At 42.2% G+C, this 24,401-nt stretch overlaps 1 long non-coding RNA gene across 1 annotated transcript in view; it reads right to left on the minus strand.

Annotated features, from left to right (window-relative positions):
• Nucleotides 1–2,476: 2,476 nt before the first annotated feature.
• LOC142068528 (uncharacterized) overlaps nucleotides 2,477–24,401 on the minus strand; it is a 56,806-nt gene continuing 34,881 nt past the window's right edge. The window contains exon 5 of the long non-coding RNA XR_012664358.1: nucleotides 2,477–6,191. This is a non-coding gene — a long non-coding RNA (uncharacterized LOC142068528). The remainder of the gene's footprint in view (nucleotides 6,192–24,401) is intronic.

Genomic DNA, 24,401 nt, shown 5'->3' on the forward strand with positions numbered 1-24,401 from the left:
CTTATTGGTAAAAAATGCAATGCTGTTAAATAAATTGTCATATTAAAATATCCTTTTGCATATTTATTCTTGTAGCTAAGATTCTTATTTTCATATACATGCTACATTAAATTGGCATAATGGCTCTGCTACAGAAATATTCATATAACTGATTTTCTCACACAAAGCCCCATGGAAGTCAACTGCAAAACTCTCATTTATGTTAACCATGCAGGATCAGGCCTTTCAACTGCAAATTCCTTGATCCAGAGACCTTTTCGCACCATAGCATAAAAATGCTTCCACGGCAGCCAACATTTGTGCCATTGTGTTGTCTGACCCTGCTCACAGCTGGTAACACATTGTTAATAATGGCAGCACCCACTGGCACTTTGTCTATCTCCTCCTGCTTCTACCACTGGTGGAGCTGAACCAGTAAGAGCAACATTAGGATATTTTGAGTTTAAGCAAACTGAAACAACCACCACTGAGTCACACCAGATTTATGCTGGTGTAACTCAGTAGATTTCAGTGGAGTTACAATAGCTACTACTGGAGGTAACAGACAGATGAATTAGGCCTGCATTGTCCCTTAAGTCCCACTGAAGCCCTCACAATTGTAAAAATATTTGGGCAAAATAGGATTTCAATGGAAATTAAGTGGCACATATGACTAATGCCAGTCTCTGAACAGGAGTGAATACACCAGTGAATTACACATAGCACTGAGTTGTAATCTCTCAACTGTCCTCTCAGACATTCACTCGGTTCAGTGAAAAACCTGGGAAGGATCACTAGCGGTAATCTCTTTATTGGTTGTTCCTAAGAGCTGCTATCACAAAGAATTACTCTAACAACACCCATTGGAAAAGCATTGTATTTACAGAGTTAGGCTTCTACAACGTTGACTTCACAAAAGAGAAAAACATCCAGCTAATGCTGCGTATATTTTGGAAAGCAATATGAGAAATCAAGTTAAAGTTAAGAGATTTACAATGCATAATTGATCAGGGTTGATAAGTTATGGTGATACGAATGTGAAAAAGAGTGATTAATATCAACGCAGATTAATGAGGTTAATAGCAATAAATATATGTTACTCTAAAATACAACAAATTATAGAATGCTAAAATCTCCCATTTGTAACACTAGTCTAACAGCTCCATGCATATCAATGAAGTTACAATGGCATAAAGCCAGGGGCAGAAATGGAGTAGGCCCATAGTTTGTATTTTTGACTTTATACTTGTTTCAAGTTCTAATGGTCACAAAATGTCCATATTCCATTCAGTGTACTGCCACACCAGAAAGCCATGTATTATACTATACTTCAATATTGAAGGAAAATTAAGAGAACTCTAAATTGGCAGAAGTAGTCCAAAATAAGAGAGACAGTGGAAATGGGACTGCAGTTGCTGCCAAACATTCATCTTTTACGGTAATGAACACAATCAATGTGAACTAAATGAGCGTGGGTGAGAGTCAGACCTGACCTCTGTAGATATTTGTTAATTTCATAAAAGTTAAAAACATGAACACTTAATTCACAGTATTTGCTTAGCAGAACTCCAGGGCTCAAATGGGATACAGAATGGACTGACTCAGAAGCAGAAATAATTACTGCAGTATTAGTTTATGTCCATTGTCTGAAAGGAACTAGCCCTACACAACATAGTGCACCTCAGAACAGAATATTTATTCCTGTTCTCCTATTTATGTATCTCAGGGGCACCCATTTCCGTGACCATTTTTAGTCCTTAACCATGAATGCTTTGGTTTCAGTTGCTTTCTACTAAGGAACAGAATGCCTATAGTCAGAAGAGAAAAGGAAATAACCAATAACTCCCTTCCTTACCAGGTGTTTAGAAAGGCAATTTTTTGTGCTGGGCTTTTGAGCTCTTTAATTTTGTGCAGGTGTTTGAGCTATCTAATTACTGGGGACAGACAGAGATATACACAGGCACATTCATAGCTAACTGCTGTTTCACTCCCTGATTGAATATTGCTTTCAGAAAAGAAAATCACCTTGATGAATTTTGATGAGCACGGATCTGAGTGTGACAGGATTCCCAGGGTGTAGCCTGGAACCATGGGACCACTGTGTCCCCTTAACTGTCCAGCCTGGGGTGTCTCTCACAATGTTTGCTAGTGACAAGCAGCAAACCCCACCAGGCATTGTTATCACTCAGCACAACTCCATGTGGAGCCTCACACCCAGATAGATTGAATGAATGCTCCAAGAGCCACTCATGAAACCCCGCAGAGAAAGGCACCAGCCAAATCCCCCCAGCTCCCAGCCTTGTACCTCAGGAATATACCATCTTGCACTGCTCAAGACCCTTTCTTGAGCAACCAAGTTTATTTATGAAGTTCACCACTTCATCAATGGAAAGTGGACATACACTTGCCTTTGTAACCTGAGCAGGTTTACCAAACATTTCAGGCAAACTCACTGGTAAAGATAAACAGTAAAACAAGTTTATTGACAACGAAAGATAGATTTTAAATTATTATAAGTGATACGCAAAAAGTCAGAGTGGTTACCAAAATAAAATAAAATATAAGCACGCACTACACTCTACACTCTCAACCCTATTAGACTGGGCAATATCTAGATTAAGCAGTTTTTCTCACCCCACTGGATATTTCAGTTTTTCATCCTTGAAACCTGGGCCAGTCTCTTCTGTTGTAGTCTTCAGTCTTGCCTTGTTGCTTGCAGCATAGGGGGTAGGGGTCGGGGGGAGAGGATGAAAAAAGGCCAAGCATGGGGCCACTGTGTACTGTTTTATACCCTTAGTCCATGTGCTTGGAGAACACAAGTCCAGGCATGTCTGGTGGGCATTGCTGAGTCACAAGGTGAAGCAATACCCTGGTGTGTCTCCTGTCAGTGAGTCATTGAATTGTAACTCCTCTGCTGGACAATAGCTGGTGAATAATCCTTTGTTCTGTTTAAAATGGGTTATTATACTTCATTCCTTGGATATTCTATTTGAAAGCTTACTACCCTTTTTCTCTCAGTTGAGTCTCCAGGTTACTACAGAGCTTCTGCTTGCCCTGGGTCATTTACTATTCAAATTATTTGTAAAGGCAATGCCTTTTCACCCTTGGAAGTATATTGTATGGAGAACTGAGCACATGTTTCTGATTTCTCGGATGTGTAATAATGGAGTCCCTTTATGTTACAAATATGATGAATTTTGTCATTCATAATTCAGGAAATGGCAAACAAATATTTACTGGTTAGCCAATCCAGATCGCAAACAAATGCTCATAATAATAAATATTAGCAGTCACATTGGTTTCCCTCCAATTACTTTAGATAATTAAACACCTTTATCTTTATCTTGCAAAAATGCTTTGTTTTGCACCATGTCACATGTATTCCCTGTACTAATATAGGGAGGTCAAGTGAACAAAGCAAGTACTGAGGTAGCATCATCTTAATTAGTGGGAACTTGGAAAAATTTCAAGGAAGACCACCTTCTACAGAGCTTTACAGCTAGTCTTTCCCCTGAGGAACATAGCATAAGAAATCACGTGTGATGTTCAATGGACATATCAAAGGACAGAATTTGGCCTACTGAAAGGAGCAATCCTCACCCATCCCTAGAAGGGTCTTGGATGCATCAGAACTGGTGAGGTTCCACTGAAGAGGAAGAGATAGTAGTTGAGGTAGGACCTATGTTGGAGCCTATACCCCTTGCACCAGCCAGTGTGCCACAGAGTTAAGCTCTGAGGGGCTGCCCTGCATAAAGGAGATGAGTGGCAGGGCTGGAGTGAGGGCTACCACGCAGGTCAGTCACCTCACCATTCTCCCTGTGTCAGAGCTGCAGCTTCTGTTGTACCTATGGAGCAGCTCTGCTGCCACTCTGGCATTAAAGGGAAGAATCTGTTTCCCTGGCCTTGTGAGTGGCACCTTCCTTTCACATTACTACTCAGGTGCAACACAGGACAGGAGAAGGAATGGCACTTTCATGCTCATGCTCAAATAAATCGGTTAGTCTCTAAGGTGCCACAAGTCCTCCTTTTCTTTTTGCGAATACAGACTAACACGGCTGCTCCTCTGAAACTTTCATGCTTGTTGCACTTTAAACAAACAAATACATGTGACTGATTATAGTAGAAGATCTCTGTCAACACAGGGTACTTTTTAAGCCCTAATGACCTCAGAATGCCCCTTTCGTGTGTTATAAGAAACAAAAGATTGTTATTTTGGAGCATCCATTACTATGTAAGGGTATTAAATCCTAAAATAGCTTGTGCATTTTGAAAGTATTTCTCTTATTTCTCTTAAAATAACAAATTGCACCAGTCACTGTTTAACAGTGGGGTGCTGGAGTTTTCTTCTAATACATAAACACCCCAGTTGATAAAATGTGCAGCAGGTTACCGACTAATAAAAATTCAAATGTCCCTGTTATAATTTATAATAGTTTTACAGTGGAAACAACTGATCTGTAGAAGCTGCACTGCTGAGGCCACTATGGTAACGAATTGAGAAGAGCGCTGTTAATACCATCAGAGAGAACAAAACAGTGTCAAAACAGATGACTCAATCTTGAAGCTGAAGGCCTCAAAGGAGAAAGAAATGAAAAAAGAAAGTGTAGTAAACATTTAAGAGGAAAATAAACCTTCAAAGAGTTTGCAGAGAAATCTCTGCCATGTCTCTCACAGAGGTGAGCAAGGTGCTAATAATGACTCAGAGGTAATCCTCTCACATACAAAACAAAGGACAGTGCTAAACAGGAGGGAACTAGCTGCCCATTAGCTGCCCATGAAGGAAATGTGGGCTGAGATTAACATGGTCTGTTACTGAGAAAAAGCAGGTGACTATAAGAGTGTTAATTTAGACCTCAGAAATCTCCCTGCAAATGATAAATGAAGAGCTGCGGAGATGGAAAACAATACACACACAACATTATGGAGGGGTGTTATGAAAGATATAAGGCTTGAATCACCTAACCTGACACAGGCAAGCTACTCCGAGGCTCGTGGGCCAGATGGACAAGTCATCCTGTAGGAGGCAGGTGGCATTATCCCCAGCTCCCCTTCCTTGAGCTTTCTGCTAGCAGTGGAGCAGGTATGGGAGTGAGGAAGATACTGTGTTTTTAGGGTTAAAGGGCTCTTTCCTCTGATACTGTAAAAAATCTAACTTTGTACTCTAATTTCGTGTGTCAAAAATGCTGTTCAAAGTTGGGCCGCTGAGTTCCACAAAGTGGAAGGGGGAGTGGTACGCAGCTGTCTGTAGAACAAGAACAGTTGAAGGATAAGGTACGGTTCCTCTTTGAGGATGGCTGTGTGACTGGATGACAGGTGTTTTCATATGATTTCAGTTCCAACTTCTTGTTAGTTTTGCATATTTTAATAATTTTTGCATTGGGAATTTGGTAGAATGGTTGAGCTAATGTCTGTGGACTGACCCATGACCTCAAATGTCTCCAAATACCTATGGACCTGCTGACTGACTAATGGGGTGTATTATTTTTGGGTCCATGGACTTCTGAGCCGGTAAAGGACTGGAATAAGGAGGTTCTTTGATTATATAAAGGTGACCTAATCAATCCTATTGGGTGATGACAGTGACCTCAGACTGTAGATGCACTAATCTGATTCACCAAAGAACTCCTGAGTAGGCGTTCCAAGAGGGAGGAACGTGACAGGCCACCATCTTCAAAAACTGAAAAGGAAAAAAGGAAGCCACTGTCTGTTTCTGGCCTCTGGCTTCTGGCCATTGCTTGCTTGCTCAAAGCAAAATAGAAACAACTTCAAAATTCTGAAATGTTTTACAAATTTAAAAAATAAACATTTCTCACCCACTCTAATTATCTGGCATATGATAGCGATAGTACAAGAGTCAAAAATCAGGGGACTGAGGGTCAGAATTATCCTTCTGAAAACGGGTAGTCTAAGTTTGTATCACATCCATGCCTGGCAGGCTTCTTGATTAGTGAAGTTGCCTTCATGGGAGGAATGATGAATAGAGGTCAACAGTGTGCAGAAAGTCTGTATCATTCCAGGGTTAAAATTACATACAAAGAGAATGAGTACCTACCCTTACTTTTCTTTCTACAAACATTTCAAGAACTGGGGTGAGAACAACAGAGGAAGGTGGGAAGGTTAATGTCATTCTCAGGCCATTGCTAGGTAATATATTATGTAACATCTTGCAAAAATGCTTAGATGACGAAATGTCAGCTTCATTGCTTGCATACCTGAAAGAAAAAAAAAAAGAGGTAAGGTTATTATTTTCCTCTACAATGTCTTTAGGACTTTCCTTGACTTCGACTTGAATTAACAATAAATGCTCTGATGGTGTGCTTCGACTCCCAAACGTCAATAAAAAGTAGAGTAAGAATACTACAGAAGAACTCTCTAAATCTCTTAATGCCAGCTTTTAGTCTCTGGAATAATGTTATTTTGCTAATTTTCCTTTGGATTTAAGTTTTAAGTTTGATTTGTTTGTATTTTTTAGAATCTGAGTACATGAAAAAACAAACATACAAGAGAATGTTACATAAAAGTTCATCATAAAAGTTGACCATATTGACTCTGCATTTATTTGTTCAGTTGTGGTATTTTATAAAAGTCCGCATGTTGAGGAAATATTTTCCTTTAATACGCATGAAAGTATAAAAAGCTATTACCTAACCCACCTTTCTCCTCTATATCATTTGTATATCATTCAAATGGACTATGGTCAAATTGAAAGCCAAATTACAATATCTGTACTTGCATCGAGTAACACCTTACTCCTGAAGTAGTCTCATTGACTTCAGAGGGACTTATTGTGGAGTAAAATCTATTCCTCATGACTAAGGATACTAGCATCTGGCCCTACATTTTAAAAAAATTAGTCAAAGTCAGAATCAACAAGTTCTGTCTCTAAAGCCCTGGGTAACATTCACTTGTTTACCAGCAAAGGTTTTTTCATAGACATATAGGCCTTGGCTACACTGATAAAAATGGAACCCTAATTCACTTCCAATACCACTCCAGTGTTGGAACCAATTGTAAAAATGAGAGCTCATGGGTTTCTGCAATCAGAGAAAATCATAAACGTGAAAGCTGTAGGGAGCAAGCACCTCGCATACTTTTGGGTGCTCCAAGATGAAAATGAACAGTTATTATTCTCCAGTGTCAGTGGATTTAAGAAATATTCTTCATAAAAAGAAGAGCTGCATTAGAGAAAGGGACTGGTATTCAGATCCTGGGCTGCATGCTGGCTCAGTCACTGTCACGATGTGTTGCCTAAGGCAAGTCATTTAAACCAAAATTTTAAAACTTGGGTGCTTAAATTTTAGCACCTAAATCCATATTTGAGACACCTAAGTAAGTGGGACTTACTGTCAGAAGTGCCCAGTACTGGATCTTTATAATCACTATTTCTTTCTTTGCTCAGCACCTCTGAAAATCAGACTAGTCATTAGCTAGAGGTTCTACACCTGCTAGCTTTACTTTTAATTTAAAGTGGAAGATCAAGGTTTTATTAACAGTGCCCAATAGAAGATGCTAATAATTACTAAGATTTTTTCTGTCTTAGAAGTCATAGAGAATAGGACTTCTAGGAAGTATGTCTGTCAGAGATGGGAGTTTATTCTTCTCTACGTTTGTTAGTAACACAGAAGTAATATATATATGGACTAAACAGAATCTGCTCTGTTCAGCCTCAGATGTGGATGCATTTCAGTGGTAGGTGAAGGGATTCTGTAAAGTTTGTAAAGCACTTTGCGATCCTTTAGGATAAAAGAAAAATATATATAATAGATTTATAATTATTATAATTATATTATATAATAATATATATATATATATATATATATATAATTATAATATATTGTCACTTTGGATGGGCTAGCACCAGCAGGAGAGTGAATTTGTGTGGGGGGGTGGAGGGTGAGAAAACCTGGATTTGTGCTGGAAATGGCCCACCTGTTGATCACTTTAGATAAGCTATTACCAGCAGGACAGTGGGGTGGGAGGAGGTATTGTTTCATATTCTCTGTGTGTATATAAAGTCTGCTGCAGTTTCCACGGTATACATCTGATGAAGTGAGCTGTAGCTCACGAAAGCTCATGATCAAATAAATTGGTTAGTCTCTAAGGTGCCACAAGTACTCCTTTTCTTTTTGCGAATACAGACTAACACGGCTGTTCCTCTGAAACCTGTCATATATAATATTTATTATTTTATTTTCTGCTGTGGATCAAAAACATTCAATGAAAAATTCATTCTTATCTTGAAAAGAGTCTGTGTGAAGCACATGTACACAGGGGCCAATCCAAAGTCCATTGACTTCAGTGGGCATTCGAATAGGTCCAAACACAGAATGTAAAGAGCTTCCTAGATTTAGTGCTGATGTTTTAAGCAGAAATACAAACACTAACTGACAGCTAAGAAATATGAATGCTAAACAAACAACAGCATTAAATAGCAGTTTGAATAAGAATGAAACATTGTTCTCTTTCAGCTACAAAGACATTCCCTAACAGAATATCAAAGGGAACTGCAGATAAATGAAAAGCGAGACTCCCACACTAGTTACTTCATGAGCTGAAGGGTGACCTATTCAAATTCAAAGAATGAATATTTTCTCTGCAGTGCTATAATCCATGACATACCTCCTCCAACAGTAAATATTACTTAGGGCAGGGGCAAGCAAACGTTTTGGCCTGAGGGCCTCACTGGGTTTCAGAAATTGTATGGAGGGCTGGTTAGGGGAGGCTGTGCCTCCCCAAACAGCAAGGCATGGCCTGGCCCCTGCCCTCATCAGCCCCCCGCTTCTCGCCCCATGACGTGCCCCCCAGGACTCCTGCCCCATCCACCCCCCGCTCCCTGCCCCCTGCCGCCCCATCTAATCCCTCCTCTCATTCCTGACTACTCCCCCTGGGACCGCTGCCCCATCCAAACTCCCCCCCCTTTCTGACTGTCCCCGGAACCCCTGCCCCTGACTGCCCACCGCCGCCCCATCCAACCCCCCCCCCTTCCTTCCTGACTGGCCCCCGGGACCTCTGCCCCCATTCCCGCCCTCTGACCGCCCCCACCCCTATCCACAAACCCCTACCCCCTGACCAGCCCCCCGAACTCCGCTGCCCTCTATCCAACCCCCGCCCACCCCGCCCCCTTACCGTGCTGCCCGGAGCACTGGTGGTTGGCGGTGCTAAAGCCACATCACCGCGCAGCACAGAGCACCAGGAGCTCGCAGCCCAGCCACCCAGAGCATTGCACCGGCGGCTCAGTGAGCTGGGGCGGCAGGGGAGAGGGAACAGAGGGGGAGGGGCCGGGGACGAGCCTCCCGGGCCAGGAGCTCAGGAGCCAGGCAGGAGGGTCCCACGAGCCGAATGTGGCCCGTGGGCTGTAGTTTGCCCACCTCTGACTTATTAGTGAGAAGCTTATTAGTGCAAAGTTTTCAAGAGAATGTGCTCATTCTGTACTGTCAGGGTACCTCTGAAGGGACCACCCAGGCACTTCTTGATTTTTTACACAGTTTACACACATGCACTGCTTCATGCATTACAATCCCTTGATGTGTCACTAGGTGGGGGGAAAAACATAATTTATTGAATGAGTCTGTGATGACTAAACTTCATTAAGGTATTATTTTAAGAGCAGCATTAATTTCTGAGAATTTGGAATCAGGGAGAAAACCAAAGTGCAGAGGCTGAGGCAGACCAAAGATCATGCTGTAGGACTGCAAATGCTACATGCTGTTGCAGTTGCCTTTTCTACAGAAGGAAAGAGTGCATTTTATGGCAATCCAGGGGGGCACTGCATCCATTAGTCAAAAGCAGATGTGGTAGTACACAGAATAAGGCTCTTGTTCTTCTCTATATTGCGTGGTTGTAATGCTGCTCCCTGGGATTGGGACTGAGTGAACAGCTCAGGCTGAGTGCCGATTACCAGGATTTCACCCTGGAGAAACAAAGCTATGCAACACTTTCTATATGAAAGAGTAATTCATGATATGAAAAAGCCAGAGGCCCTTAGCTTCTCTTCTGTGTTGATATGTAGAATAAAGGGCATGTAAGACACTTGGGACTTTTTCCCCACCTCAAAGCAAAACCGAAATACCGTCTCAGGAAGTGTATATCACCTAGCATTGCAGGCTTTTAAAAATATCATAATACAGTAAACCTTCTCACACACAAGGGCCAAAATGAACTTCAAATCATTGTGAGGCAGAGAGGTACATATATACACATTCATCTCTTTATTGATATAGGGCCTGATCCCATTCCTTTAAAAAACAATGGAAAGACTCGCAATGACTTTAGTGGAAGTTTGAAAGGGCACATAAATAGAAGGCCATCTTTTGATCTCAGTTAGCCAAAAGTAAATATGGAGTAACTCCACTGAAATAATTCATATTGGGGTAACTTAGACCAGCTCTCAATCCATAATATGTTGCAAAACCTCACCTTACATCTATATAGATAATAACATCAGACCTTTCGGCCAATAAACCCAGTCTAAATGGAAGACTCCCTGGGATGTCTTTCCTCCAGCATCCTTTTCTCTGACCAGTCAACAAAGTCATCAAAGTATGTACCAAAACCAGGATGAATGCATCATTATAATGCTTCCAATTACCCCTGCCTCTCTTCTGATGGCACTCACATTGCTGACATTAGATATGCTTGCATAATGTGTTGGGTAGCTGCCATTTTTTGCCTCTGTGATCAAGTGAAAAAGAATCTAGAATGAGCCTCTGCGGAACATCAACTTGACAAAAGTCTGTAAACACATGAAAGGGATTAATTCAGATTGTTGCAATTCTGTGAGAAACATTCTTGGAACCATTGAAAGTTGCATGCAGTGTGACTGTATGTAAGGAGAAAATTGATGAGGACAATGTACCACCTACATGGAAACTGCCTAGCTGTCTTGTTTTTATTTATTTCTTCACCAATATGTTCTAATGGTCCCATGGGATAGCAGAAGTGATGACACATCTGTAACTCTTTCTTTACTTGGCTATAGTCAGCAAGCAGGATCACACTAGAATTGGAAGTAGTTCATCAGGACAAATTGAACAGTAAAGTCAACAGGAGCCAAAAAGGAATAATTTCTTGTATCACAAGGGTGTCTCTGCGATTAAGAGTATACAGAATCCATGGGACAGGAAGTGAATAACTTTTGCAGCTGAAACTGATGAGGAAATTTAGAGAGGCAGAATGTGTCAGGCGCTGCCTCCCAGTATTCATGCTTCATGATTGGAGTGGAGGTTGAAGTCCAGAAGTAGGGTTGGGACTGGGCCAAGGGTGGTGCTGGAATCGAGATCTGGGGACAGGCCAGGGTCGGAACCCAGCTCAGAGTCAGTAGACAAGCCTGAACAGTACTGTAGCTGGCGTCCAGGTGCATGCCAGAGGTTGAAGCTGGGTAGTCAGAGTCCAATGGTCCAGGGAGGGTCAGGAAGTGGAGGCAAGGCTGGAGCGGGTCAGTAACAAGGCTGGAGAAAGGTCAGAGTATGGCAAGGACAAGGCTGAAACAAGGCTTGGGCAAGGCTGGCAGGAACAGGAACAGGATCAAGAGCAGGCTGAGAATCTTGAGAGTCTGATATACTGTGAGACAGCATGAGGATTCTCAGCTGGGAAGGGCTGTTGCACTGACTGATCTGCAGCTCTGGTGGGGTTGGGGAAATACCTGAGCCTGGGGGTCATCTAACCCAGGCTCGACTCAGAGGCAGACTGCTGCTGCATGCCTATGGGCTGAGTCACTCCAGGCTGTCTTGAAAGGGTAAGTCAGTACAGCTTAGTTGTTGCGGTATGCCTGAGTGGTAACTCACCAGGTGGAGGGGCACCTATTGAGTTCCCCGGGGTAGGTGGGCACAAGCTCAACCACATCTAAAGGCTTCTCCACCAGCCTAAGGAGAGGAGCCACTGGACCCATGTGTTGAAAGAGTGTGGGGGGCAACAAATGATAAAACAGGGACCAGAGTGAGGTCATAGAGTCAAAATCGGGGAACCAGAGGGGGACACTAAGCAGAGAACCCCAGACAGCACCAATAGCTCTTTGAAGGCATCCAGGGAGCCAGTGGATGTGGCCCAGAGGAACTCTGCCTGGATACATGATCGAAGGGAGGAGCGGAAAAAGGCCCCACAGTCACCAAGCCCCTCCCGGTCCAGCATCCTCCTCCTAGTATGATGGACAGCCACTTTGGCCAACATCAGGATGAGACTGATGAGGAGATCTTGTGACTTCAGATGGCCACAGATGGGGTGTGCATAGAACAGCAGGTGCTGGGAGAAGTGCACCCAGAAACTGAGGAGAAGGTTCTGGAGGAGCCAGAAAAAGGTAGATATGCACAAGGGTCTCACTCACACTGTAGTAGGGGCAAGTGTCGGGGTGGGAGGTGAACCATGCCAGGCATACGCCTGCCCTCATGACTCCATGAAGGAGCCACCAACTAACGTCCCCGATGGGCCAAGAGACTAGGGTAGAATACAGACTGGCCCACCGGGGCTCCTCATAGATGGTAGGATTCCCACCAGGTGGTCCATTGGAAGGGCTGCTGAGCGAGCAGCCCTGGTTTGGCTGTGGGTTTGCCTCACAGAATGAAGTCACCCAAAGAGTTTGGGCAGGACAGAGCTATGATTTCTTTTTTAGTCAAGAATGCTAGAGACATTTAATGACCACAGATGTTAGGACTTTGATTTTGATTTTTTGATTTTATATCTCATCTGAAAGTGATGAGACAGAGTGAGACAGTGTCTTTATTACCACATGGGTCTTTGGCTGAGTACTGACTCTGAAGGTACAGTATCACTAGATTCAAGTTTCCCTTGGAGGTCCCCCTTACAGGTTCTCCCTATAGTGCCTGAGATTTGATGAAATCATATAGATACTTTGACAATACATTTGGTAAGAAGTCAGTATCCTAACTCCAGACTGCAAAACTATAGAAATAGGTAACAGAAAAAACCCTAGTGCAATCTGTGTGGATAACATTGCATGATTCATATTTGAAATGGAAAAGTAAAGTCATATTTCTTATGTGTGTTGACAGTGATTATTGTTAGCAGATTCTTTTAAAAAAAGTATAGATAACGTCACCTCCTCCTCCTCTTTCCTCTTAAAGGGGGGATATTGGCAAGTATGCTTCAAATAAAGATGTCTGATACTGAATATTAACATGACACTGAATAGCAGCATGGGAGAACACAACCACTACTTAACAATTCTACCAATTCTTTGCTAAGACGGAAGTTAAAGAGGGAATGTTGTAAAAGGATGAGTCTTTATACAACAATAAGGGCCAAGAATGATACCATTAGGAGCACTTTTCTATTGAAACAATCTTTAGTGAAGAGTAGTAGCATCCAAGTTTAAACCACATGTGACAATTATGTTAAAATACATAATTAAACCATATATCCCAATGTTGTGGGGCAGATTTTGAAAATTAGGCACATGAAATTGCACCCAGACGTGCACACATTTGATGTATGTATACAAGCATGACAGGCTTACTTCTCTCACATTTACACCAGTGTAAATCAAGAGTAACTCTGCTGAAAGCAGTAGGAAGTGCTCAGAATTACAGCCTGACTCCATAACTCACAGTATGTTCCCCAGTCTGTTCTGAGTGAATCTAATCATTGGGTCTCATATGCTTCCAAGCCAAGTTTGTCTGGGTAGAATCTAGTTGTTTCTAGCTCTAGAGCATCCTCCCAAGCTCATTCTTGTCTGATGTCCTTCCTTGGGTCCAACTTCCTTGGACCCTGAAACCAGCATCTGAAACCACTCAGCCCCACCCCCAGCCATGTGCAACACTTCCTTAGAGCTTCACCGAGTTCTAGGCTACAGTTTCTTTTGGCTTCTAGTTTAACCCCCTCAGAGCCAACGTGGCAGGAAAGCAAGAAACACAGGCCTAGCAAGGAAGTTTCTTAGCCACAGTCAATTTACTTTTAAAGTATTTGAGAGTTACAGCTCTTTGAAAATAACAAAAGTTCTGAGATGCCCCTTCCCTAGTGTGAGGTCACCTCTTTTTGTAGGTCTGTGCTTCTTCAGTACTTCAGGCTGGGCTGAGTGCCTCCTATCTTCTTTCTCCTGTTAGTCCTTCTTACATGTGGCAATGGCCATGCCCCTACAGCCAGCAGGAAGCACTCTTAAATAGGACCGCGTCATGTTGCCAGGTGCTTAACCTCGGTTAAACTGTGAAACAGCTGGTCAAAACTCAGAATTTCCATTCCATGGGAAATTCCAACAATTTGAACAACAACAACAACAAAAATTAAAGATTTCTCACAAAACGAAATTTTTGAAAAAAATCCATGTTGGGTCTTTGAAAATGTTTTGTTTTGATAAAATCAAACCATTTCAGTTTTGACTTTTGATTTATATTATAATTTATAATATAATGTAAAATACATTTTGAAATGAAGGTTTCATTCCATTTCAACCTTATCAAAATGCTTTTTTTAGGGTTTTTTTTTTTAAACAACATTTAATTGAAATCAACACATTCCCACAGAAAATTTCAATTTCAGCAAAATGGTGATTTCTATGGAAAAACATTCCATCTGAATTTTTTTTTAAGAGATCGATTGCGAAGCTCCAAAACAGCTAGTCATGTTTGCCCCCTTTGTGGGCCCCTGTGCTGAAAGATCCTTGTTCCATGGAGATGGGCCCGAAGTTGAGAACCTTTCAGAGTCAATGACCCCACATTGTAGTCTTGATGGTTCTTACTGAAGGTCCTTCAATGATGTGTCAAATACCTTTCCAGGGCAGAGCATCTGTCGGCATTGCAGTATACTAGGATGCCCAATTATCTTGCTGATCATCCAGTAAATCCCTATTTAATATGCAATAAGAATATTGCCTTGTACTTCAATAGGGCTTGCCTATACTTCCAGTATTGCCAACTCCATGTGATCAAAAATCATGAGTTGGACCCCCCCAAAATCATGACATTTTGAAAAAAGATGATATTGTGTTTTTTAGGCCAGTCTCTTGATTTTGGGGCCACGGTGTGTGCATGTGAGAATTAGTGTTGCCCACTGTCCAGCATGTACTGGATAAGGTGATTTTTGGCCTCTGCTGCAGGAGCTCTCACCCCTACATCTGCCCGTCTCCTGCCCAACAATTAATCCTGTCTGCCAGTCCCCTACCAGTTCTCTGCCTATCAACCTCTTCAATTCAGCCTCACCTCTGCTCCTTAGGGTTCTTCACCCTCCCCAGGTCTGGTGGGCTGCGGTGGGGTCCCCTATCCCACTTCCCAGGCTGGCAGGGAAGCAGCCTTCTGGGGCTGACAGCGGGTGCCCCAGCCACACCTGGGCCATCTGACAGGATTTATGAGGGCTAGTCTACACTGGCAATGCTAAAGCGAGCACTTTAACGTGGCTTGTGTGGTCGTGGCACAGCGCTGGGAGATGGGAGAGAGCTCTCCCAGCGCTTAAAAACACCACCTCCACGAGGGGCGTAGCTCCCAGCACTGGTCCACTGTCTACACTGGCGCTTTACAGTGCTGAAACTTGCTGTGCTTGGGGGGAGGGGTTTTTTTTTTCACACCCCTGAGTGAGAAAGTTGCAGTGCTGTAAATAGCCAGTGTAGACAAGCCGTAAGTAAAATTAAGCCTGATTTTTAGAACTCTCAAATGTCAGGATTTTTTTTTTTCAGTTGATGCTTATCTGAGGGTTGGCCCTCTCCCTCTTCTATCTCAGATGAAGTTTCTCTCCCCTGCTGGGCCATAGCCACGCTGCCTCTTGTTAGCTTGATAGCTCTGTTTATTTGACATGTAAATGAATTCTCATGGTCTTTCGAAGTACTTTGGAATTAACTGCCCAGCGGAGAAACCACATTCCTTTGTTTAATGCAGGGCGGGGGGGGGGGGGGGGGGGAGTGGGGGGCACGGCTATAACTCCTGTTTGACTGGAAACACATTTGTGCCACGGCTGGAAAAAAAAATCCTGACATCTGAGAATTCTCTCGCAAGATCATGAGTGAGGCATAATTTTACTCAGAAATCGCAACTCTCACGATCAATTAATGAGCGTCGGCCTGTCTTCACTTAAAACATTGCAGTGGCACAAAGCAGCTGCACTGTTGTAATGCTTCAGTGAAGATGCTACCTATGCCAGTTGGAGGGGTTCTCCCATTGGCGTCAGCAATTCACCTTCCTGACAGGCAGTAGCTAGACTGACAGGAGAATCTCCCATTTACCTAGCACTGTCTACACTGAGAGTTAGGTCAGCTTAACTGCTTCGCTCAGGGATGTAGATTTTTCACAACCCTCAGCAATGTAGTTATACTGACCTAATTTCCTTGTATATACCAGGCCATAGTATTGCATCTTTCATCTGTGTATCTCCAGGTGCATCACAAACATTAAGCAGCGTTGTGTCCCTGTGTGTAGGCATGGTAAGTAGTTCTATTGTATGAGACACCAAGATGCTTTGCCCAAGGTCACACAGTGAGTTATTGCCAGAGCCAGGATGAGAGCCCAGAATGCCTAGTGGTGAAATCCTTACACACAAACACCCTCTGAATCTTTATGAAGGGTAAAAGGGCTGGAACAATGAAAAGGAGCCTGAAAAGTTGCACATCCACCCGCAAAAGGATTTCTCCCTGTAGGCTCTGTGGGACATTGCCTTCCAAGGACCCCCCTCATAGAATCATAGAATCATAGAATATCAGGGTTGGAAGGGACCTCAGGAGGTCATCTAGTCCAACCCCCTGCTCAAAAGCAGGACCCATACCCAATTAAATCATCCCAGCCAGGGCTTTGTCAAGGTCTTGTCACAGGTCTTGGTGTGTGAGGCAGGCTGGTGGTAGGGTTAGAGGCAGTAAGGATGTGCTGGGTGCAGCAGGGCCGCAGCACACAACACTACAGAAATTCCAGGTAGCATTGTCACCATTAGGGCAACCTGGAGGCTGCTGTAACTTAGCCCTGGTCTACACTGGAAGGGGATCAATCTAAGTTATGCAACTTCAGCTACGTAAATAATGTAGCTGAAGTCAGCATAGTTAGATCAACTTACCGTTGTGTCTTCACCACGGAGAGTCGACTGCTGCCGCTCCCCTGTCGACTCCACCTGCGCCTCTCGTGGTGGTGGAGTACAGGAGTCGACGGGAGAGCACTCAGGGGTCGATTTATCGCGTCTAGACTAGATGCGATAAATCGACCCCTGCTGGATCGATCGCTGCCCGCTGATCCGGCGGGTAGTGTAGACATACCCATAGACCTACCCCAGGGTAGTCTAAGTGTCACTGGGGTCTTGCCAGCCCACAAAGCAGTCCAGAATGGGAAGGGCACAAAAGACACTTAAGGCCCCCACAGGCCCTCGCCCCCAGTGCTGTAAATTCTCTCCTCCCTGATTCCCAGACCCATGCGCTAAACATTAGATGAGGCTGCTTTCCCAGTAATTGGCCATTTAAGTTAAAAGGAAGCTTGAAACACTCTTTTTAAAGTGTGACCAAAATGTCTGAGGAGCAGTGCTGATATTGCTGCCTCCGTTATTTTCTGACCGTGCTACAGTAAGTCGGCTTGTGTGCTCTGCTGTGTTTCACTGGATCACGCTGAAAGCTCGTGTCACTGACATGTTAAGAGTTTACTAGAGGCGACATGATGTAAACTCAGATGGATAATGTAATGTGTAAGCTGTTACACAGAAAACACTGGCAGCTATTTTATAATTATTATTGTTTTTAATGTATGGTAAGCCCCTAAATTTCCTTTCTATTTTTCTTCATATCTGTTCTTTATTTTTCATACTTAGTTTTCCTCAATCTTAAGGTTCGGTTTTTAATTGTATTATACTAGATCTTAACTACATATACACCTCCAGGTAATAAAACATCCCCAGTTCCTGCTGACATTTAGGATTAACTTGAATGAGTGACTTGAGGACATTTCCTCTGAGAAAACTGTGTGTCAGGAGTAAGAGAGGAAGAGGCTGTAAACAAGTCTTTAAATAAACAAAGCTTGTGGCTCTTGTTTTTGATTAAGAGCAGTTTTTTTTTCACCTGACACATGTCATCCTCATCCATCCCAAAAGTTAGACATGATTGCTGAGTGATTATGAATATGGATAGAAGGAAGGGATGGGAGTTGTGTTGAAGCCTTGCAATAAAAATTGCGGATGAATTAGGTTTTGAGGAACTGAGGAAGATTTAGTTAGATATCAGCCCTTCCTGGGCCTTAGTTTCTATCTATCATCAGTTATTTGGAGTACATCTAAAGCTATTTAGTGGCACATTTTCTTTCCTTTCACATGTTCAACCCTTCTATTCAGCGTATGCGCAACATGTCTTTGGTGGCATGTAACCAGGATTCATCACCGAATTTGGTCCGCTGGTTGGATCATTGACTGTCTGATGTAACTGAACGAACTGTCTAGGTCTTTTATTCACTTATTCCAGTCACACAAGAGGTGACTAGAATAAGTGTCTCTCAGTTCAAATCCTACTGTGACTGTTAAACTTAAAGAGTTTGCAGTACCTAATTTCTCAGTTTCTGGGGTCTGAAGATGTGATCTGTTTTCCCATTCCATTCAATGCAAGGCTTAAAGATTACTTAGCTCTCACTATTGCTATTCTATAAAATGGCCAGCAGGGGTGTTTGAAAGAAATCTGGCTATACACTAAGCAGAAACAAAGCATTTGACCTCGGAGATGGCACCATCCTTGGATTAGGAAAATTTAGCAAAAAGAAAAGGAGTACTACAGCTACAGCTCACTTCATCGGATGCATACTGTGTGAGCTGTAGCTCACGAAAGCTTATGCTCAAATAAATTGGTTAGTCTCTAAGGTGCCACAAGTACTCCTTTTCTTTTTGCGAATACAGACTAACACGGCTGTTACTGTGAAACCTAAGAAAATTTAGGTTTCTCCAAATACATATTTCAGTTCAGCTCTTTATTAGCATGGTTTCAACTGATAAAAAGGATAAATCTGTAATTCTTACTCATTCAAAACTCTCATTGGCTTCATTTGGCCTCTCTGTGGAATGCCACTACAATTGTGACTGTAGAGGTGCTTTAGTGCTGGTTTAAAACAAAGGGAAGGGGTCTAGCGACAAAATATTTTCCATGAGGTGCTCTTGACTCTAAATCTCACTCCTTTCCTTTACCTTGCAGAGACTGGGTTTGTTAAAACTTAGGACAAGCTTCAAGCTAATATTTCCCTTAAGTTTCTGGCAAGGCATTAGGTAAAAGGGTGTTATATTTCTGAATGTGTGAATGTGCTATCAGAAGAACATGTTATTCCCAGCTTGGTGGTTTTGGCTGGGTTGCATGGGAAGAATTTTTTTATTGTAAAAATGAACAGAGACATAAATGATAAGACCTTTATATAACTCTAAATTAATAAATTGGAGATTTGCCTGAGAATCTGCACGATCAGGCCACTTAGGGACAGATGAAATTACCAAATTGATTAATTTGATGTGCAAGTAATTATTATTAGCCATTGTTCATGCAATTATATGATTTTGTGCATAAATGTACAACTAAACTCTTTGAAAACCTGCCCTGTGGTGTTCAGTTGGTACAGATGTTCGTGATGGTCCCTTCTGGCCTTAAAGTCTATGAGATGTTCTGACTGATGTTTTACATTTGACTCTAAGTTTTCCATAGATTGCCAAAGTGTTGATTATGGGCCTGATCCAAAATCCACTGAAGACAAAGAGAGACTTTCAATTGAGTCCAAAGAGCTTTGGATATGGCCCAATAGGGGAATGGTTTTAATGTGAATATTTTGCTGTGTTATTTTTTTAAGTTTTACAGATAAAGATGTGTGATATATTATGGGAATAAAAATGTTTTGATGTCCTACAGATAGTTCTGCCCCATTGTTATGGCAATTTGAATAATTTATTTTTATCTAGGCATTTTATGACTATCCTTTATAGTTATATCTCATTTTGAGTGGTGATATTAGGATTCTTGGATATTTCAGTTGGGAGTTTCAGCTAAATTGCAACTTCTAATTTACCACAGGCTACATCCTGACCCCAGCTGTGCTTCCATGCAGACAGTAAGGAATTAACCTTACTCCACTGTGTAGCCTAATGGGGCAGAGGGGGTTGGAGAACAGCTGTTACTCAGCTGTTACTCTCTCAACCATGTAGGTAGGTGGAGTCTGTGTGGTGTTTTGGCTCTGCATTCCCTGAGTGGGTCAGCCAATCCAGTCAGACTGGTGCAGAGCGAGAAAGAGGCTGTGCCAAAAAAAGGGCTGCTTTTTTCCCCAGGGGACAGGGTGGAAACAGGGACCTAAATGTGAATGAGTCACCATTCGCTCCTTGCTCTGCTCTTGGATCACCATATGTAAGTTTCCCTGTGTTTCCATCTGACACACTGCATCAGCCAGAGCATGGAGATGCACTGCATGCAAGAGAAGGGCACATTTGAAGTAACTCATTGTAAGGCCTCCAACTTGTCAGCTGGTATATCTAAGAAACCAAGGCTTAAATATATTAGCTTTTCAAAATATACCATCTTTCTTTCCTTATTGCTACAGCAGTATTCAGGTGTGCTTTAGCTAGCTATTTCCATAGGTAACTACTGCGGCAGGTGAAAAGATAATCACTGCACCTGTAGTTTCTACTGATATTTTACTTGTGTACCTTTATTTCTCAATAGAAAACAGGCAACTTCTTATTTAAAAGACTAGACTGTTGCTATAAGCATTCTTCCTGAACATGGGTAAGAAGGAAGTGTTTCTTGGGAGAAGTTGGGGGGCACCTTATGTATAGTTTGATTCTGAGGCGTGTGAATGGACATCAGTGATTGATGCTATGACAACATATTACGTTTTCTGAATAATGTCTAAAGAAGTTCCATGTTGACATTAAAAACCATGGTATCCTATTAAAAACATCTGGTATCAGTGAGAATTGTATTAGAATTGCCCAGAATCAACTTTCATTTATAGAATGGGGCTCATTTAGGTTGTTTGTTTGGGTGGGTTTTGTTGATTTGGTGGGTGGAGGGGAAAGGGAAGAGGTTGCTAATGGAGAATACAATTACATTCATCATTTTGCTCATTCACCCCCCCCCAACCTATATTTTATTTAGCTATTCCTTTACCATCTCCCCCATCACTCCCCTCACGTAGCTGGCCCTCCCGCAGTGGAGATGAATGTCATCTAAAACTATGTAGGTACAACCAACATGTCAATGGGCACAGCTGACATCAGTGGGAAGACATTATGTATCTGATTTAAAACACTGCCCACCTGTCTAACTTCCTCTGTCCTCACCTCATGGGACAGGCAATATTTTCAAGAAGCTTATGACTCATTTCAAGTAGCTTAGACCCATATAAATTAAGTGGTGTGAAAAATGAAGAAACACACGTTGTATGCTGCATGCATAAGAGCAGAATCCATCACCTTCAGTGCATGCTTTGTGGAGAGGAAACCACCTGACTTTACTGTAATGAGCTGAGTTTGGGGATGTGCATCTGCTCCATTTTCAACTTGGAGCTTACATATACTTACTCTCTGAAGGATACAAGAGCAGAAACTTCTGAGGACAAATAGTGAGGAGACATATTTTGATTACCCAGAATCTGAATCTCCCTGTGTTCCTAAACATTACATAATCTATAATCACAGTGCAGGAGACAAGAGTTGTCTCACTTTAAAAGCTGCTCTTGAATAAAAATATTGCACTGGCTGTGTTTTTCTTTGAAAACTTGATAGGAGAACTGATGCATTCTCATACATTTTGCAACACATCCTAGAAGATGCAAAGAACTTTCTGAATTTATGACAAGAAAAGAGAAACAGCTAGACTTTCTGATGCAATCAGTAAATACATAGTTGAATGATTTCATTTGTGCATACAAATAATTGCAACTGTAATTACACTCAAAAACTGCAGGGTCAGAAAGGGAATCTGGTGTTTAAAACTCTAACCTTGTGTGTTTCTTTATTATATTATCATTGGTTTAACAGGGTTAGTTTTTTTTTTATCATGTAGCTCACTCTATTGTCATCAGCAATGAATCTGAAATGGACCCTTTCCTAGTCAAGACAGGAGTCAAGCACCAACCCTTCTCTCCATCTTCCTTGCTGTCATCCTCCTTCTCATTGCTGACAAGCTCCCCTCCAGACTTGATGTCCAATACAGAATGGATGGCCAGCTCTTCAAAATCAGTTGCCTCCGGTCCAAGACAAAGACTATCACTAAATAAGTCACTGAGCTCCAATATGCAGATGACTGTGCCCTGTGCACCCACTCAGAAGAAGATCTTCAAAAAATAATCAACACTTTATCTGTGGCCTACAACGAACTCAGACTCACACTTAGCACCAAGAAAACTAAAGTACTCTACCAACAGGCTCCAAATCACCAAGATCCTGCTCCCATAATTCAGATCAATAAAGAGACCCTGGAGAACAATGTACAGTAGATATTTAACAGTTCTAGAAAGATACCATCAATGTTGTCTCCAAAAGATCTTCTGAATCAAGTGGGATGACCGATGCATCATCAGTATTCTGTCCTAAACCAAAACCTCCAGCACTGATGCTATGGTCATCTGCCACAACTCCATTGGGCTGGTCATGTTCCTTGAATGCCAGAAAGTTGACTCCCAAAGCAGGTCATGTTCTCACTACTGAGCCATGGCCAATGGTCAAGGGGTGGGCAAAAAAAAATGCTTCAAAGACACCCTCCAAGCCAACATGAAAAAGTGCAATATTGACATAAACTCATAGGAATCCCAATCCCTATATCGACCAAGATGTAAAAGGATTTTGTGGCAGGGATGCCAGTATTTTGAGATCCAATGGAGACAACAGGACACAGAGAAACGGGAAAGAAGGAAAGTCACAGCATGATTTAACAATCCAGATCCGCCCTTCCATTGGGAAATGTCTGCCCCAACTGAGACAAGGTTTGCAGATCCCGGATAGGTCTCATTAGTCACCTGCAGATCCACCAGCAATAACCAGCTTTCATTTTACTGGATGACAATCATCCTCAAACTCCAAGGGATCACCGGCGATGAGCTCACTCCATATGCAATTAAACTTCAAAGATATGGAGAGATATGAAATATTTCAGAGAAAGTAATTACCAACATAAACCAATTAAGATGTACAACACACAATGGTAACATAATACATATAAACTTGTTAGAACATATAGCCACTCTAGGTTACCTACATTTATTACTGTCCTGTCAGAGGATTGTGTCATTTTTGTAAGAACTCAAGTTGCAAGGTAGTTATACTTTTGGTATCATATACTTCTGACTTTGAATGTTCCATTTTAGGGGTCAAATTTCACGTTTTATTCACCCCAAAAGAGGAAAGTATTAATGCTGCCAAAAAATAAATATATGCCCATAGTCTGTCTTCTTGCCATCCCATTGATAGCATTCCCATGCAAATTATTCCTTTCAAGGACAGGAATAATCTTTCTCGGGTGTTACCTAGGCCTGTTGCTAGGTCATATGTACTGAATCACTTACACCTTTCAAGTGAATCAATAGGAGTCCGTTAATTTCCACCCCTTGTGAACCAAAACAAACAAGCCACTTTCACAAACCTCCCAAGAACTGAATCTTGCAGCATGTGCGCAGCTGTTTTAATTAGCCAACCCAATATAGTAAAATATTGGAAAAGGAATGATTATCTTTCCTTATCCAGAGATAAGATATGCTTTAATTGATCTATTGTTGTTGTGAGAAATTAGTTCAAACCGGAGAAATAATACATGCAATACATCCAAATTCTGCTTTGGTCCCCACACAATTAAATGGAGTAAAGTCAAGGGGAAATGTTTATTCCAGCCCATGCAGCCCATTATGCAAAAAATGCAGCCCATTATGTACAAAACCAGCACTAAAAACTTGAACGTGAAAAAACATTTGGGAAATCAATTTTACTACAAATTGCCTGGATATTAGAAAGCCCTGGGCATATGACCAGAGGATAAAAGAGAAAAGTTCTCACTGACTTTGGCAAAAATGTCCATACCGCAATTTAAACAGGGAGAAGGGGCATTGTCTGGCATGCCGGAGGAAGGGGTATACCTCTTTAAGATGTAGAGACACATGGACGCTCATCAGTGTGGGGATGCTGACTCATCCTCCCAGGTTATCTGATCAGAAGGGAGGGGAGAGTATATAGGGTAAGACAGGCAGGAAAAGCCCTGTCTCACCTGGACCAAGTGGAGCAGCAGCCACCCTCCTACCCTTGGACATGATGAAATACCATCTTTGGTCAGGATCCACTGTGAGCACTCCTTTCTCAGTGGGGCTGGGAAGGAATTTTTCCTTCACTGCTAGATTGGCCAAGGCAAAATGAATTCTTTTTTCACCTTCCTCACAATCAGGTTCCAGAGGGCATAACTGAGGCAAGCATGGAACAGGAGTTAGGCTATGATGTTGCAACTCATTATATAAGCATGGGGTGGATGTTCAATGCAGGTACTCCATAGGACATGGATACAGTGACCAGATAAATAGATT

The sequence above is a fragment of the Caretta caretta genome, chromosome 11 (assembly GCF_965140235.1).
Source record: "Caretta caretta isolate rCarCar2 chromosome 11, rCarCar1.hap1, whole genome shotgun sequence".
In the NCBI taxonomy this organism is placed as follows: domain Eukaryota; kingdom Metazoa; phylum Chordata; order Testudines; family Cheloniidae; genus Caretta; species Caretta caretta.